Source organism: Papilio xuthus, unplaced genomic scaffold (assembly GCF_000836235.2).
Source record: "Papilio xuthus unplaced genomic scaffold, Pxut_1.1 DF825783.1, whole genome shotgun sequence".
Taxonomy (NCBI): domain Eukaryota; kingdom Metazoa; phylum Arthropoda; class Insecta; order Lepidoptera; family Papilionidae; genus Papilio; species Papilio xuthus.
Window position 1 is genome coordinate 397,442 of NW_013532866.1, and position 20,171 is coordinate 417,612.

Here is a 20,171-nt window from a genome sequence, read left to right on the forward strand (position 1 = left end):
CACGAAATCAAAACTAGAAAATTACTTTACTGTAGAAATTCAATGCAATGAAATATTAATTAATAAATATTGTCATCCCTTTCATACTGTATGACAAAACAGAGACGTCAATATATACATTCATGTGCAGTTTACGATAAAAAAAATGCACAGTCATCGTATATCGATATGCGTTTGCGCAACACTATTATATTGATATAACGTTAAAAGTTCTTACAGCGTAATCGTGATAAAGTCAGCATTCCATTTCTTGCGTTCTTAGTCTTTGCACGTTCGATATCGACAAATCATTTCGGTAACCTCACTATTTACGTTCGAAAACCCACGTGTACTTTTGGGACAGCTTAAAATTTTTCTCTAAATTAATTCTCATTTTTCGTGTGTAATTTTCGACGTTCAGATGTTTAAATCGACCACGTTGTGAATAGACTTTGACAGTTTTTTTTTAATAAATTTATAAACAAAATGTTAAATGCTTGCCGAAAAAAATATTTATTGGATTTTGCTATAAAGTAATAAAAAGTTATAGTTAAGTGTTTTTCTTCGGCAGTATTACAATTTAGCTGATTTAAAGGTAAGACAATTTTATGAATGTCTAATATCTAACTGTAATATTAAGCGATTTTAAAAGTTACCATAAAATAGACTCTATTGCTATACAAATAGAGTTTTTAAAAATATATTCAAGCAAGGTTTTCCAACCGTTAACTTATTTCTAAAATAATCGTATGTTTAAACTAATTGGCTATTATTACTTCTTATTATAATTAATTAGTTTCAATTTACGACTCGTCGATTTGCTATCAGAGAAAACATTTTATTGAACAGAGCACAAAATTGCATATTTATTACCTTTATTTTTTTAATTAAAAAAAAAAATTCTGGCTGTATAGTTCTACGACTTTTGCCTTTTGTGAGCGCGACTCGCATTTCTGGCGGGAAGTACCGCATTTTTTGACATGTGTCATTGACTTAACCAATAATATGGTATTACGATTTAAATCTAATGGTAACGATTTGTACTAGTTTTCTTTGCTTTGCTCATTGAATATATCTAATAAAATGTGTATAAAATAAATGCTTATGTAATATTACGACATATTTTGCACGATTTATTAACTCGAATGTCTATTGATTTTTATTTCGTCATAATGAAAATTAAATTAAAAAAGGATGTGTCTTCAATCGTAAACAGAAACTACAGGTCTTTGTAGACCTAAAAGGTAGAATAGGAATGTAAGAATTAAATCTTATGCTTCAAACAATTAGTTAAATTTTAGTAATGCGAAGACTCGAAAATGTACACAGATTCATAGTAAAAGTAAATAGACAGATTCATGGTAAAAAATACCATGCGAGCTACCAAGTTAGTAGAAATCAGTAGCAAATGGTAGCTTTCTAGAGTTACAATTTATCAATAGAAATAATGAATGAGCTCTTTTAATAGTAACATCTCACTGAATACACTAATTACTGGAAATTCTATTTTTAAAGTTAACTGAACAGTTTTTAATAGATTTTTTTGAGGCAATGGCATTGTTGCACGTGATGCCAAATTCTTTAAACCTACGTGTAACCTACTTACACGTTTTTTTTTTAAAATCAGGGTAACAAACGAGTACAAGTCACCTGGAAAATATCCAGGATGTACCACGTATGTTTTTAAGGACGTGATTGTAAATAGAATTTCCTACCTCGAGAGTTCGTAAGAAAAAAAATTTACAACCCACTCTATTTTAATATAACAAAAGGTAGCAATCGAGCAAGTGGCCAGTTAAATGCTCCAAACTATAAGTAAAGGTAGAGACCGCTTTAACATCTTCGCTGGCCAAGTGCGGGTTGATTGACTTCACACATATCTTTGCATTGAATAATGATATATGCAGATTGTTTTCCTTCACCGTAAGAACGTCGAGTAAATGCACATATGTAAATCGAAAAACACGTTGGTACATGTCGCGATTCGAACCTAGGACCTGCAGATTACAAGTCAAGTGCTTGACCCCTGAGCCACCTTTACACATGGTGTCAATTTCCGGTGAATGACCAAAGTATTTCTTAGGTTAATAGCATAAAGTATTAACAAGAGCGGTCATCGATATCCATTATCTGCGTCATTTGTGACAATATATCCATTAGACGAGAGAATGACACCCACGCCACGAAATACCGAGCATTTTTATTTAATATTGGATATTTCTAGCACGTAGGTGGCCTTTGTCATATTATAACAAAGAGCTCTATTTTTGCAATATTAAATACTAAGTATTATATACTAAGTATTATAATACTAAGTATTTTATGGTATCAAAGTGTTCATACGTAATGCCCACGTGATTTTTTAATAATTACTGTTATGGGTTAGTGGGAAATTATGGTGACGTTTACCCTAATACTTAACCTAACTACTAGAGGGTTTTGTGGGGTATTTTATCCAGTTATTACCCGTTGACAGAGTAACGTAAATACTCATATAATTGTATGCATAGCCAGTAACTATATCCATTTAAAATCGAATTGTATTATTAACTAGCTGTCGCCCGCGACTCCGTCCACGTGGATATATAAAAAAACTCAATTAGTGTAGCCTATGTGTTCTTCCCGACTATGTTCTACACGGATGCCAAATTTAATCGAGATCTGTTCCGCCGTTCTAGAGATATCTTCAAACAAACATCCATCCGCATCACAATTATCTAAACATTCGCATTTATAATATTAGTAAGTTAAATAAAAAGCAGCTCTTCAAGGCGTAAATTCGAAAAAAAATGAATAAGTAGTATCCTATGTCCGTCTCCTGGCTCTAAGCTACCTCCTCACCAATATTCAGCCATATCAGTAAAGCCGTTCTTGAGTTATAAATAGTGTAACTAACACCACTTTCTTTTATACATATGTATAGAAGATTTCAAATGACATTTGAAATGTCGCGGCTTGATTATTAAGGTACGCATCCATTGGCCGGCGCCGCACGCACCGCTCGCATGGTCCGCAACGAAATTTAGTTTGCTTTGTATGATTTAACATAGCGCTGCGTTTATCATCCGCACATCCCGCATCGCGTCAAGACAAATTAAATCCGTTTAATCCGTGGGTGCGGCCACGTCCGGCGCGGGCCAATGTACCCATACCTTACGTATAACATAGCGTCACGTTATTCAAGCCGGTTGTTAAGTTCAAGTTATAGATTTGTATTAAGTTATCATATTTAAGTAAACAAATTGATATCTAGCGAGTATCAGAATTTACATAGACGAGAGATAAGATAAGGAATACGAACCTTTGAGTAAACTAGACGAGAGATATGACAAACGGGGAATTTCTTTTACCAAACTGATTTTTATTTTAAAAGTTACATTTTCATATTAAATCAGTTCGGCGGTTTAAAATGTCCCAACTCGGTTTAGGGCCTACCACGAATATTTGCGATATAAGCATTCGTAACGTCATCGACAAAATATATATAAGATTAATATAAGATTTATGCACTTAATGTAAATTATGTCAATGACCGTAGAAAAACGTTCTCACGAATATTCCTACTAGGCTGTCCTAAACCTACACCATTTTTTTTTTTCAAATAAAACTAATATTTCTTGTACTACACCAATTAAGCTTAATGCTTGATTTTGTTACCACTAAAAAAAACATAATAATAGAATTCAGTACAGTGGTATAACGGTGATATTTAAAAATGGAAGCCGACATAACTGTCACGCGGCTTTTCTATATGACGTTTAACTTACGTCCATTGCATCATTTTGTTCGAAGTACTCCATCACAAGGTTCAAGGTGTACCTGTGTTGTAACACAAATTATATAACTCACGACTGAAATACCGTAAAATGTAATTTTATGTAGATTAAAAAATTCTGGTGACTTGTTACGTCAAAAGTTATTAAAAAAAAATCACGCTTTTAATATCAGTAAAACTAAATTAATTATTCAAAGATTTAATGTTCAATAAATATAAATATATTTATTGAACATTATGTATTATAATTTTTAAATTGGATATTTTATCGTAATTTTAGCTGTCGTTCGTCCGTCTAAAAAAACTTAAAAATAACCTATGTGTTCTACCATACTATGCTCTACGTCTATGGCAAATTTCACTAAGATCCGTTATCTATTCTAGAGATACCTATGAACAAATAAATACATCCATCCAAACATTCGCATTTATAATATTAGTAAGATTTATCTGGTGTGAAAGTATAATTTTAAATTCATTTGGCTGTACGACTCGCGGACCTTTGCCTTGTCAATTTTTAAAGTCGATTGGCGCGCTTTTTTGACATATTGTTTAGTATTTTTTTAGTCACTTTCTGTCAAATATCACATCATTTTATATTTCCAATGGTTAAATGAAATTTATTTACGACAACGTAAAGAAAAGGGACGATAGCCTTTTCTTAAGAAAGAATATGTTTCAGCAACAAAAAAACGGTTACAAAACGTAGTCTTATGTTTTTCCGTAGGCCATTACATTTAGAGGAAGTGTTTGTAAATTACATAAATCTTAAGTATAGCTAATAATCGGAAATGCAACATTCTTGATTGTCATACGTAATGTTTAAGGCGATTTCCGTTGTCACTGCGACGTTGAAATTACCCGCCGACTGCTGCAAGGTCATGTTGAATGCTTTAGGGATGAACAATTTTTATCGATATTGCAAAAAAATAATGTAAAATCGAATAACATTATTTTATTGAATCGTAATTCAAGAAGTTTTTCTCCGATGCTTTAAGTATTTGTTATAGTATTAATTACTCTGAGGTTTTTTTATTCTTCCGACAGTGAGATTCAGATGCAACAGATAGTGCGATTTTGAGCAGTCCTTCCAAATGTGTACACTGAAGTTAAAAAATATAGCAAACAATAGCGAATTTATACAAATAATTGAGCTTTCAAGTGTATTTTATTTGTGATTTACTAAGTAAATTTTAAATAATTATTATACTGTAATATTAACTTATAAGAAAAAAGACATCAATTTTAACTAAACTCGTTTCGTTATAATAAAAGTTAGATTAAATTGTTAAGTGATAACTCTACTGCGCTGTTTTTTTTACTGTATATAAATTTCTAGACTACAGTACCATGCATATCGATATTTCTGCACCACGGGTCCATCTCTAGCCAGGAACAAATCGGGGTCGACGTCCGTTTGACGTGTGGAATGAGTTCAAGGTCACAGCTGTCATCTCACACCTCAATCGGTTTCGTTTTCTTGGAATAAATCAGTTAAAGAATATTTTATAATATTTTTAATGTTTCCATTTTAATTCCAAAAAAAAATTAAACGATAGTTAAAAAAAACTGCTGACAATTAAATTACATATTTAAGAAATGTGCGTGTGTGTGTCCTCGCATCACATCACGTAAGACATATCAGCGAAATATTGACACGCATTTCAATTTGTGAATGGTAGTTATTTTTGCCGATGCATCGATTAAACGAAAATTGATTTGTCATTGCTTGTCACCTTGCGTTCATAATACTGGCTGAATATATGTATAATTTTTTTTTAATTATAAAATCGGTAATTCAATATTGCGTAAAATAGTTTTATAGTGAATTGTGTTTGGGCAGTTTAATGGTATTTTCTAGAAGGTTCTATATTTTTAGCAGGAAAAGTAAAGATGAAAACATTACAAACGAAACTAATTATGAAAGAGAACGCTTTCTTTTGTAAAGTTGGGCGATTAACCGTAGTTTACGGTTAGTTTAAAATGAAATTAATACAAAAATTCCATCGTTATTTGTTAATGTCTTGAAAGTTAACAGTTAAAGTTGAACATAATCGTAACGCCGAAGGTCGGAAGTGACCTCGTTTCCTATTGCAGTTACAAAGAGAACTGCAAGAGATTCTCAAACTGTACACATGTAATAGATAAGCATAGCATAGAGCATATATACTAGAGAATGCCCGCGACTACGTCAACGGAGAATTTAAAAAAAATAGCCTAAATTACTCTCGCATATATAAGTTACGTTCTAGAAAAGTCCCGTCAAAATTGGTCCAACCATTCCGAAGATTGGCCGGAACAAACGCGGATATGGAACAGAAAAGACAGACTGACAAAAAATATTTTATATAATAATTTAAAAAATTAGGTTTCGTTATAAGCTATACATCATGTTTACGAATTATGTTTTTTAATATTACGCTGTCATTTATTAAGTGACGTCATGAGGTTATTGACGGTATACAAATCTTACGAATATTATGTTGTATGGATAGATGTTTGTTAGCGGCTATCACCAGAACGGCGGCATAGATCTCTATGAATTATCACTATTTAAGTTTTTTGAATTCAACACGGACGTAGTATAAGTAGCAAGAGGTTTAAAGAAACCAGTAATATTTTGAAACTGGACAAAGTTTGAGAAGCGTTGTACTAGACTGTCGCAAACGTGATTCGAACCAGTTGCCAGACAGCGGTTGCTACGTGACTTCACGCGACGTCCGCGACCCTCTCACGCTGGTTATGTTGTTAAGGTCATGTACAAACTTACAACTCAACAAAACTTAGCTCTATATTAAATGTTTTTACATGCCAGAAAAAAAAATAATTTAAAAATCTCTTACGGCTAGTTGAGTTTAAAAGAATCTCTTAATGTAATTTTCTCGTACTAAACCTAAACTTAGGGAGACGATTGAAGGATTATGGGTGGGAGTTAGTTTTATAGTATTATAAAAACGTACCAATACCAATATAACGTTGTACAGACCAGTTCACCAGTTTAAAACAAGCTGAAATATTAACGCACAGAAATAGATATTTTCTCTTTATATGCATCCACTTTCCAAACCATTTCTCTACCCATCCTTATATTAAAAAAAGTGGATGAGGACAATTTGGCTGCCATTCTTTCATCAGGAATAAACACAACCAAAACTCTGATGCTTTCTCAATAATAGCGCATCGATGGCTCAGGGGTTAAGCACTTCACTTGTAATCTGCAGGTCCTGGGTTCCAATCCCGCCGTGTACTAATGTGTTTCTCGATTTAGATTTACTTATGTACTTTTATTTAACGTTCTTACGGCGAAGGAAAACATTTTGATGCCTGCACATATCTGAGAAGATATTTAAAGATATGTGTAAAATCAACCCGCGCTTGACCAGCGTGGTTGACCTAGTCACTAATTTAGGGTAGGTTACGAACCCCTCAGTGGACGTACGGTAAGCTGATGATGATATGGGAGGGATATTGTTATTACGTTTTTTACGATATTAAAACTCACCATATCCACGTTACTTAGTTGTCTTGGAAAGTGTATACTTCCCCTTAACTGTATTCTCGTGCAAAACTAACATAAGTTGTGTGTTGCAATGAGATTCTGAGAAGTGAGGCAGACGCTGAGACAGCGGTTTCGTTTGCTGTAACTGCTGTTATCTTTGTCATTAGATGCCGATAGACAGACTTTGACTATTAAGGGACAGGATCAAACATTCGCCTGTATAAAAAAATGATTATTTTTTATTAATATTTTAAATTAGCAGTTTTGTTAATTTAATGTTTCTTGTACCATTTAATTAAGCTCTATGTGCTAGGATACGGTTTACGATAATAGTCGAATAGCGTGATTTTAACTCTCGACCTCGTGATCGGAAATCCGTAACCATTATGCTATTGAAGCTCTATCACAATATCTAAGCTTGTGTTTTCGTTTTGTGTAAATGAAGTCATATTAAAGCACAAAATTTGTGGAATTGATTTTGTATAAATCTGTCTAATCCATTCCTTTATAGTCAATGTTACCAGACAACGGATTCGAATTTCTTGCATTTAGAAATATGAGTCGTCTGGCAAAGTGAAGTCGGCTTTTTTTTCAATTTTACAAATTAACACTAGCGTAATTTTTTTGCACATATGAAATCGTTACATTTTTTTAATCTTATTAATTTTATGGTCGAATATCTATAAATTTTAAAATACTGTATTTTCCTTGTAATTTATTTTATTTAAATATACAGCGTGTCCCAAAATTTAACGATATAACTGTAATGGTGTAATCACCCTTAACTTAAGGTAGGCTCCGAGACCCTTAGTGGGGACCTACAATGAGCTGATGATGATGACAGAATGTTGCAGATTGACGAAATCCAGTGTAAACTGAACGACACACAAAGTTTTTAATACATTGTTGTACCATTAATTTGAAGTTACTCAATCAGTTACAAGTTGTAACCAGTAATTTCTTATCAGTTATGCGTTGAATTAAACCACTACATCGCACAATCAAAAATCTGTCGTAGAGCGACATTAACTCGTTTTATCTCGATCCTATTGATGTTAATTATTACATTAATCGAATTTATTAGTCGCTTAATAACTGAGTCACGATTCATTGTAAGACAAAATTAACTATAAGGAAAAATATATTAACTATCACCCGCGACTCCGTCCGCGCTGAATTAAAAAAAAACCCTGCCGTTCAGACGACACGACAGACCGCCAGGTTCCTACCACACCAGGATGGCTTGCAATACACAACGGTGCGATTCTCGCGCCTGTTCTCGGCGATATCTCCAAACCAATAAGACTTAGGGTCCTTCAAAAAGCGAGTATACAATTTCCTTAAATGCCGTCAACATATCTGCAGTTCTTCTGGTGTTGCAGATGTCCATTGAGTCGTTGTACACCTCGGTTGCCCATTCTCTTATAAAAATACTAAATTAGTAGCCTATGTGTTCTTTCAAACTATGTTCTACAACTAATTTCATCGTGATCCGTTGCGCTTTTCTGCAGATATATTTGAAAAACACCCATCTAACTAAATATTCGCATTTATAAAATTAGTAAAATAATTACAGATTAGAAATCTTTGTAACAATATTCAAGGGAATTAATATAACTAGTTGAACGGGTAATTTGACTTTGTTCATCTTCATCTGAACAATCTTCCTAATATTATAAATGCGAAAGTTTAAATAGATGTTTGTTATACAGTATCTCCATAACGACTGCATGAAACTCGTTGAATTTTGGCATAAATATAAATCATAGTCTGATGGCTACTTATTAAGTTTTTTATGCGTATTAAGTAATGCAGTTAAATTACAATATTATATTTAAGATAATATAATAAGTAACCTACTTAAGCTTATCTAAGTTCGGTGTTAAAACATATGACGCGTGAAAATTTAATTATAACAAGATAAATAATTCATTATAACTAATTATTTAACTACGCCTTACATTTATAACAATAGAGAAATCAACTTTAATTAGTCAGTAATGCACGGGGAATTATAACAGTCTAATAAAGGTCATATATCTCTTATCTTAGAGCGTCGGTGGCTCAGGGGTCAAGCACTTGATTTGCAATCTACAGGTCCTGGGTTCGAATCCCGCCATGTACTAATGTGTTTTTCGATATCCGATTTACATATGTACATTTATCCGACGTTCTTACTGTGAAGGAAAACATCGTGATGCAACCTGCAAATATCTGAGAAGAAAATCAAAGATATATATGAAGTCAACCAACCCGCACTGGGCCAGCGTGCTTGACTATGGCCTAATCACCCTTAACTTAGGGTAGGCTCCGAGCCCCTCGATAGCGAGCTGATGATGATGATTTCTTATCAAGAGACTAGCTGTCGCCCGCAACTCTGTCCGCGAGTTATAAACAATCTTAATTAGTAGCCTATGTGTTGTTCCAGACTGTTCTACATCTATGACAAATTTCAGCGATATTCATGCAGCCGTTGCGGAGATATCAAACAAACATTCACATTTATAATATTAGTAAGATAAACAACAGTAAGATAATCAAACAACTAACAAAGTAAATCTCTTAGTATATAAGGCAAACTATTGTATGGTTACGTCGCGAGATACGCGTTGCGTGTTCCGTACATTCAACGTTGTCGACGCGAGTCGTCCATTCGATTACAGGCGTAGCTACTACATGTCAACTTTATAGATTAATACCGCCATCTTGAAAATTGCACTGACTTCTCAATGCAATCTTGACATACAGGTTGTGTGCGACTGTCTTTTGCTATGACAGAGATGTCGCGCGCTGTATCCGAACCTCTATGACATCGTATTAGTACGTCGCTTAGCGACTGAAATCGTTGGGTATACGAAGATTTAAATAGCCTTGTATACGTAAGCCTAACACTTATCAAAAATATATAATAAAACTTATAGTTTTACATAATAATCCTTCTCAATTCCAGTTAGTTATGACGCCATCTTTCTGCCTTCAAGCTATAGTACTTTTAACTCATATGGCCCGATGAGATAATGTTATTGCAAATTGTTATGTGTTAAACCAGCTCTGTCATAAAATATGTACTTGAAACATATTTATGCATACAAAAAGACAATACAAGGTGGTAAGCAAAGTGCATTCGCCTCGAAGTGATTTCACAGCGAACTTCAAAATTGTATAGAACTGACGCGCGACATTCACGTGACTTATCAAAAATTATTGTCACTTCTACAGGTTGTCCCAAAAGGAATTTTTTTAAAATTTTACACCTTCTCGGGCAATTTTAATTTTCTTTAAAATCTTTGTTAGTTGTACTGTTTTTTTTATTTCATATTGATAAAGTGTTATTGACGGTAACATAATAGCTTTTTTTTAAATATAGCAATATTTGTAGGTCATCGGTTACAGAACTGCCTCACTACCCCAGAATGTGTAAAATTTTTAAGTTTTTAAAAAATGTCATTTATTTTTTTAATACCCAAAGGGGATTTTTTATTTAATTTTTCTGGTGACCCTTGTGACCATCCCTGTCATCCCCCTCCCTATGTACGTAACCTTTTGGAACATCCTGTATATATTTTTGAAGTTCGTTATTTAATCGCTTCGTAGCGAATGCATTTTGTCTAACCCCGCAGGACTAAACAATCCGAAAAGAATATAATGACACATTTTGACAGGGTGACGATAGTACTTCAATTGTCACTTATGTTCACCGGGTCAGAGAAGTCGGTCTAGTTGTATGGTTTGTCACAGTGTTAAAAAGGTTTAAGTCCTAGTGTTGCTAAGTGCACTAAAGGCATGACTTCTCTCACATTTTCCGCCTAACAACGCCAACCAATTCATTCAGTTGAGTGGAGTCGTGTTGGTATTAAAAAAGGAAAGGTTGAGAACAACAAGCTATCAATAACGCCAATTTGAAGTCGTTACAGGACCGCACGCGAGATGCATATGCGGTCAATTTTGTTCACAGAGTAACGTACACATAGAGATTGCAAATTAAAAAATCTTTATACTGTAAAATTAACCTACTACCTCTAAAACTAACCTACTAGGAAATATGTAGATCGATATAAATATAAAATGTTTAAAAAAAAAAAAACAATATAATCGACCAACCGTACATTAACGATACTTTGATTAAAAGTATTAAATATCTCCTTACTTTTTTACGATAGGTTAAGTTCGTACGTGTAAACACCACAAAATTACCTACCACTAAAATGAAATCAACAGTCAGGTTATAAACCTTCTCACACCTGGGGCACGATCCGTACCAAAGTTAGGACTGACTAAGATTAATCACGCGGACTAATTACTAAATGGTTGACATATATGTATCTTTGAATTTCTTCACAGTTTCATCCCGAAGACCTAAATATAGTCTTCTTTCCCTTCCCACCCTCTTTCTTATAAGGAAAGGATGGAGTGGAAGTAGATGTTCCGGATTAGGCGATGCATGGGAATGGGATATATTCTCTTTCTTTGCTCCTCCGTCGATTAAAGTTAGGCAACCTATATGTAATTGCGTATGTCTATGGGTTACGTTTCGCTTTCAGCGATTTCAGGATGCTCGTTTACAACCTAATAATATAAAATAATTTATAAATGCAGTCTCTGTTTTACACTACTCTATGCCGTGGCAGGAGTCAATTAATCACAGTAGACTGCACGGCGCTGCGTATGGACTTTGCTATTGCAACTTGCGATATAACGAACTAATAAATCATATTCCAACGAATTGACACCGAATGCTCATCGCTTAGCAACAATATCTTTTAAATTTTTAGTTTTTTACGATTCCGTACCTCATAGGAAAAAAACGGAACCCTTATAGGACCACTTTGTTGTCCGTCCGTCTGTCAAGACCTTTTTTCTCAAAAACGCGTGAAGGTATCAAGCTGGAATTTATTATAGAAGGAGATAAAACAAAGTAATTTAAAAGTTGAAAGAATGATGGACAGAGAAGGTCGTTCCACAAGATATTTACCCGTCCAATTTCGATTTTAATTCTAGTGTAACCGTTGGTTTCTGAAACCAAAATCTTTGTATAAAATTTATCATCATCCCTGTCATTTCATGTCAATCATTGTCATCTTCGACAAAATAGACAGTGGTAGAGCCCGCTTTAACATCTTCGCACGAATTGGCCCGGTTCGCCCGGTGAAATACCACGACCACACAGAAGACAGGCGTGAAGTGGAAGCAATTCCGCGTACAGTCCGATGAGTGTGCGTCCCGGAGGCCTAATTTATTCCTCTTTCCCTTCCCACCTTTTTCTTATAAGGAAAGGATGGAAAGTGAAAGTGGACTTTTCGGATGAGAGGATGCATGGAAAGGGAAAATATTTGTTCTTTCTGTGCGTTTCTCCTCCGTCGATTAAAGGTAGGCAACGCATATACAATTGCGTATGTTTATGGGCAACGGTCACTTCGCTATTACAGCGATTTCAGGTGACCGCTCGCTTGTTTGTTACCTTATGTTATAAAAAAACAGACATAAAAATAAGTTTTAAACGGTGTTTTTGGACTCAGAAACCTACTGTTACAGTCAAAGATTTTTTTCAATTTATTTCCATGACCCGTTTATTGATTAACCTTAAAATGGATTACATAAACTGTTACACGTTCCTTTGGAGGATTTTAGATAAATTAAACGGTAATTTGTTGTAAGGGGATCGTGTGCCGACATTAATTGAGTTCACTAGACAGCCACTAGGATTAGGAACACTAATTACACGAGCTTAGTGCCTACTGAGAATTATCTGAAGAATTGTTGTGGTACAAGTTATAAGAAGACAACGGTATACTGTTGCTATGTGCTTAGTTTTACTAATCTTACTAATATTATGAATGCGAATGTTTGGATGGATGGATGTTTGTTTGAAGGTATATCCAGAACTGCATAGATCTCGCTGAAATTTGGCATAGATGTAGAACATAGTCTGGAAGAACACATAGGCTACTATTTTTTTTAATACCGCGCTAATAGCTAGTCGTACATAAAAGAAGAAATTTTGTTATATTACGTAACTATATAGAGACATTAGCTGTCGCCTGCGTTTCCGTCTACGCGGGATTAAAAAAACCTAATAAGCCTATGTGTTCTTCCAGGCAATGCTCTACACATACGTTCTGGACATACTTTCAAACATACATCCATCCATTCATCCATCCTACCACCATTCACATTTATAATATTAGTTATAATAGATATTTTCTGATAGAACTAAACCTGAAAGCAGTGTCGCTTTCATTTTAAATGATTTTAACTAAACAATTTATAAAATACGCTTAAACTTGTAATTTGTACCATACAATTTTAATATAACAAATTCATTTGAGTTACTTTAAGCTTTAATAAGCACCCAAATTATCTGCTCTCTTAATTATCATCTTTAATATATTTTGCCAGAAATTCCGAAGTTTCGTTTACAAAATGGAGATATAATATCATAGGTCATTGACCTTACTTTCCCTTCAAAGATAATATATTTGAAGATATTCATTGATCTTTCGGATATGATAAAATTACTGTCGGCAAATTCCATCTTTACATTGCCAACTAGCTGTCGCCCGCGACTACGTCCGCGCTGATATTAAAAAAAAACTTAATTAGTGTAGCCTATGTTTTCTTTGTATGCCAAATTTAATTGAGATCCGTTCAACCGTTCTAGAGATACCTTCATACACCCATCCATCCATCCACATCACATCTATCTAAACATTCGCATTTATAATATTAGTAAGAAAAAAATGAATAAATAGTATCCTATGTCCGTCTCCTGGCTCTCAGCTACCTCCTCATCAATTTTAAGGCATATCGGTAAAGCCGTACTTGAGTTATAAATAGTGTAACTAACACGACTTTCTTTTATATATATAGGTTGTTAATTAGTTCGATATTCCAATACCATACCAACATAATAATTTCATAGCGTAGTACCAACATGTCAGGACAAACTAATAACGTAGTTACCATGTATATTGTACCCTGCTTATATCTTACTAATATTATAAATGCGAATGTTTGGATGGATGTTTGTTTAAAGATATCTTCAGAACGGCTGCATGAATCTTGTTAAAATTAGACATACTAGTAGAACATAGCCTTGAGAAACACATAGGCTACTTATTAAGTTATTTTTTATTTCCGCGCTAACGGAATCGCGCGTTACAGATAGTTAATAAATTAGAAAACTTACTTACTTACTCCGCTGGCGCATCGACCCAAAGTGGGTCTTGGCCTCCGACACAAGAGATCGCCAAAGTCGCCTGTCTTGCGCCTTCTCCTGCCAGTCAAATTAGAAAAATTTAACTTCAAATTATTAAATTTACATTACCTATTAATTGAGTAAATAATTAGTTTTTTTATTCAATTACTCTTAATCTTTTATATTGTTATATTCGAGTTTATATTCGTTAAATCGAAAAACGTCTCGTGAAACTAAAATATTAAACAAAACACAAACTAATTTAGATTTTAACATCTATACAATAAGAGTTAATTCGTCTTATTTAGCTCTCAATTGTAGTTCATTTAATCTTTTTACAAATCAATTTGTAGGCAACAGTAGCAATCTAGACGTTTCTTACTGCAACCTAAGTCATAGTACGACAAACTTTTCTGACCCGGTGACAGCGCATGTCTATGAGTGTCAAAAACATGACGCAAGATCCTTGTCACATTGCAGGTCTTTTGTGTCTTTTCCTATTTAATCATCAGATCACTATACGTCCCTATTAAGGGGCTCTGTAACTAAGCTAAGTTAGGGGTGACTAGGCTATAGTCAAGCAGGCTGGCCCAGTGCAGGTTAATTTCGTATGTGCGGGCATCACGCTGTTTTCCTTCACCGTAAGAAAATCGGATAAATGTACATATGTAATCGAAAAATACATTGGTACATGGCGGGATTCGAATCCAGGACCTGCAGTTTACAAGTCAAGGGCTTAACCTCTGAGCCACCGACGCTCTTACACATCTCATTCAACGGGCCAGTTAACTTACCCGCATTATAACTTAGGTCTTGTGACTAAATGAGTCACGCCGCTGTTCAATCAACGGTGGAAGAGAACTGAAGGAACTAGGTCTTCAGTCGTTGTTATTTGGTCTAGAATAAGGTCATATCTAATTAATCTACTTTGTCAGTGAAAGTTTAAGTAAAAACTAAACGACAGATAAAAGTTCAAGAGTTTTAAATAATACTAGAAGGTTCGTATTTCAAATTGTATCATTAATAGTTGTCGCCCGCGACTCCGTCCGCTTAAATTTAAAATAAACTTATTGACCTATGTGTTCTTCCAAGCTATGTTCTATATATAAGACAAATTTCAATCATATCCATGAAACCGTTCTGAATATACTTTAAAACAAATTTTACAATTCTTTACAAACATAACTTTCCTTTTAAAATAATACTATAAATTATATACTAAAACTAAACCAAACTAAAAATAAAACTAAATAATATAAAAAATCGACCCCAAATCGCTGCGGTCGCACGGTAGGGTTCCCAAGAGGCTGGCGGCATTTACCCGTAGGATGGCCAGGCTCAACCTTTGGCCGAAATGCGCGCCAGCCCTTGGATCCCCTCTTGCCATCGTTTCGGGCGATGCCATTGGGATCAAGCACTAAAACTAACATCCATCCGAACATTCACATTTACGAGTATTTAGTAAGATTATTCTTATAAATATTTTAACTCGTAGATTTTACTATTAACTTACCATTTTTTTAAGACTTATGACATCACATAATGTGCTTTTTATAATAATTTGAAATTATTATATCATTAAAAACTCTTTGGTGAAACTGTCCCATTAACCCTATGACGACCTCGTCAGCTCAAGTCGCGTGGTTTTGTGACGTCACTATGACGTGCGCTATGGCCATGCTTCGTGATTAGTATGTATGTATGTATGTAATTGACGTCACTACATCCAATGATAACGTACCATACAACTGTGTTAATGAAATTCAGTTAAGACCACTGTGTATCGGAACATCAGCTTCGTAAGATAAATAACTGTTGCCCGCGACTTTATCCGCGCGGAATTATAAAAAAAAACTTTATAAGCCTATGTTTTTTTTCTCTATTTTTTTTGGGACTTTTGTTCTTTTGAACATGTCAGTCCCATAATCAACAAACACATAATCAATCAACTTAGGAGCTAATTACAAAAATACAGTAAACTATACAAGCAAGCGATATAAAATAAAAAAAAAACAATGATAATAACAATAACAATATATAACAAAGAAAAATATTTACACTTAATATAAGCCTATGTGTTTATCCAGACTATGTTTTATATATTTGTCAAATTTAATCGAAATCAGTTTAGCTGTTTTGAAGAAACATTCTAACAAACATTCATTCGAAAATTACTATATACATATTATTAAAATCTGTTTTTAATATCAAGAGAAAAAATCGTAAGTCGTTCACGTGATGTACTTACGTCTGTCTGTTCACAAGATCGCATTTTTCCGGATAATCTTCAGAACGTTCATCAGCTACATACGTCCCTACTGAGAGGCTCGGAGTCTACCCTAAGTGACTAGGCCATAGTCAACCACGCTGCCCCAGTGCGGGTTGACTTCACACATATCTTTGAATTTCTTCACAGATATGTGCAGCATCACGATGTTTTCCTTCACCGTAAGAACGTCGGATGTACACTGTAATCTCCAGAACGGTTGGACTGATTTTGACGAGACTTAGACTGGAAGGTAGCTAATACCAGCGAGCATGTTATAGGATACTTTTTATTTTTATTTTGTGCTAAGTTCAAAGTGCTAAGTCCAAAATCACGTATAAATCTGAAAGACGTAATAAATTCTTGACGTAGATGTAAAACACTTTCCAGTCATATGACCTAGATAGTTGCGTATATATCATTTCTAAATGCATGAGATGTTCATCTGTTAAGCAAATAGTTTCATCAAACGATAGAGAAAATCGCCTTAACTTTTAAAGAAAGACAGTAGCTTTCGCCCGCGACTACGTCCGCGCGGATTTAAAAAAAAAACAGATAATTATTGGCCAAATTTCATCGATATTCGTTTAGCTGTTCTAGAAATACCTTCAGACAAACATCCATCCGTGTTTCGAATTAAAAACTAAAAATAAATCAATAAACCCTTAAAAATACTTATATTATAAAAAGGAAATGTTTGATTGTTTATTCGTATTGAATAGAAATCAAAACTAGTGAACCTATTAGAAAAAATCTTTTACTGTTTTAAAGCCATCAAAAGGTACTAGATTTTTTAAATTCCACCCGGTCGAAGTCGCGCGACACTGCTAGTAATATAAGTAACAGATCAAAAACTAAGCATTGTAAAATATTTAAAAAAGAAATCAACTTTTGCTTAAATATCCTAAATCCAATCTTCTCGTCAATCTCGGAAATTATTTGGGTTCTTAACGTTGTGTTAGTTACACTATTTATAACTCAAGAATGGCTTTACCGATGTGCCTGAAAATTGGTGAGGAGGTAGCTTAGAGCCAGGTGGCGGACATAGGATACTATTTATTCTTTTTCGAATTTATGCCTTGAAGAGCTGCTTTTTATTTAATTTACTAATATCATAAATGCGAATGTTTAGATGGATGTGATGAGGATAGATGGATGGGTGTTTGAAGATATCTCTAGAACGGCTGAACGGATCTCGATTAGATTTGGCATACGTATAGAACATAGTCTGAAAGAACACATAGGCTACACTAATTAAGTTTTTTTATATATCCACGCGAATTTAGTCGCGGGCGACAGCTAGTTTTAAATATATACGAAAAAAAGGATTGTTAATGCTTATTTTATCGTTTAATTTTCGTAAATACGCGAGACTTTCAAAGGTTGGAGAATTTAGTCTCACTTTTGGCTTATTAAATTAGGAACAGCTTTTCTCAAGAGACCTTGTAGGTCATATTAACCCTACAATAATCGTGTTTACGTGCGATTTAACAATTTCCTGCAAAGGGGTTCTGACGGAAGCCATCATTGCGAGCAATTTTTAAAACAGCTACTTAAGAGAGAGACAACGATAGCGGTGTATAGGACTTCTCACTCGCACAATGCACTTGACCGTGACCGTGAATGTAATTTAGTTTCATAATACATCCTGTCATTGTATCATATCGGTGAAAATAATTTGCTCTTTACTGTCGGTAAAAATAACCTAAATTTAAAAGACACAGACAGCTTGAATGAGGTTGTTATAGATAAAATAGCGCCATCTATTGACTGTGTTTTGAAACATTTTTAATCTAATATTACAAATGTTTAGATGGATGTTTGTGTGAAGGTATCTCCGCAACTATACAACGGATCTTGCTGAAATTAGGCATAAATGTAGAACATAGTCTGGAAGAACACATAGGCTACTTATTAAGTTTTTTTTTTAATCTCGCGCAGACGGAGACGCGGGCGACAGTTTGTTTGTTATAAAAATAAAAGTGTAATGTATTCGGCAACTTCATAGATCCTAGCTTATCGTAGTTTCAACAAGATAACGTTGCTATGCTCTGCCACACCTCTTGCTACGTGACAGACGTCACATTATGAAACAACCACGTGTTCTACGAGTTATATGGTAACTATCGCCCGCGACTCCGGACACGCGAAATTTAAAAAAAAACTTTATTAGTAGCCTATGTGTTCTTCCGTACTATGCTCTACATTGCTTACAAATTTCAGAAAGATTCATGTAACAGTTCTAAAGATACTGTTGCCGACAGATACGGAACCTTTTTAGACGTTTTCTACTCATAATTTTTATATTTTTGTATTTGGAACGTAATATATTTTTTCTTCCTTTTTGTCTGTGCGTGCTGATCTTTTAATTTAATTATTCAATTTTATATTTTTTTAGTCGCTATGCCTATACTGTTTGAATAGACAACTCGCGTCGACGATTCAACGTTGAGTATGTAGCGCGCAACGCGATTCTCGCGACGCAACCATACGATATTAGTTTCGACGACTTTTCTTTGTGTACACACGGCTTTATTTCGTGGTGTTAAGGTCGTATGAAACCAGTTTATCGGATTACGTCACATTACTGCGTCAAATAGTCGTTTTTTTATTGGCGATTTTTTTGCGGGAAACAAGAGACGATCGAATTCTGGGGAAATGCTTTTTATTTCGCTTTTTTAAGTGTTTTAAGTTGCTTTTTATCTACGTGTTTAATTAAGCTAAAATAGCTTTTAACTCTAAGTTAATAAAGCATGATTTAGAATGTCATGTTAATTTGCCAAATTTCAAATCTAAACAGTGTTATCGTAACAATTTTAATTTGTTAAAGGGTTCAGTATATCTTTATATTTGATAAAAAAATTAATCCTTTACAAAAGATGCTCTGAAAACTAGAATATTGAGAAAATCCGTACATCCCTACCTTTTTATTAGTTAGTCCTTTTCATTATTAGTCTTTGTTTTGTAGTAAAAAATTAGAGACATTTAGTTACTCGTTCTAAGATTGTAATTTATAGTCTGTTCTTAGACTTTGCTTAGACGAATAGAAACACTGTTTGACAGAAAATTTGTCTTAGCTCCGGCTTAAGAGCTCAGCTCATAACTACTATAAATTCGAATAAGTCTAAGCAAAGGCTAAGATAAGATTGACGTTAGCTAAGCATAAGCTACAACAGAGCAAAGTCCATGTACGGACTACAAATTTGAGTCTACGCACACAGCTGCTAAATTTAGAACCAAAACAAAGTATAAGGTCCTTCTTACACAACGAAATGTAAATCTTAGAAACAGTCAAACTTGCATCGGGAATATCGCCTAGAGGGCACTCGTTACACGGTAAAAGTAAGATGTAAAATAATATTATAAAAAGGATCTCTAATATATTAAAGCCGTGAATCGACTTTCATCAACACTTGTCCTTCACACCGCACACCTGCTTTTTAATTTTTTACCGCTT

The 20,171-nt window shown here is 34.2% G+C and overlaps 1 protein-coding gene across 1 annotated transcript in view; it reads left to right on the top strand.

Annotated features, from left to right (window-relative positions):
• Nucleotides 1-491: 491 nt before the first annotated feature.
• LOC106125826 (neural/ectodermal development factor IMP-L2) overlaps nucleotides 492-20,171 on the top strand; it is a 47,336-nt gene continuing 27,656 nt past the window's right edge. The window contains exon 1 of the mRNA XM_013323216.1: nucleotides 492-574. The gene's annotated coding sequence lies outside the window, so the exon portion shown is untranslated. The remainder of the gene's footprint in view (nucleotides 575-20,171) is intronic.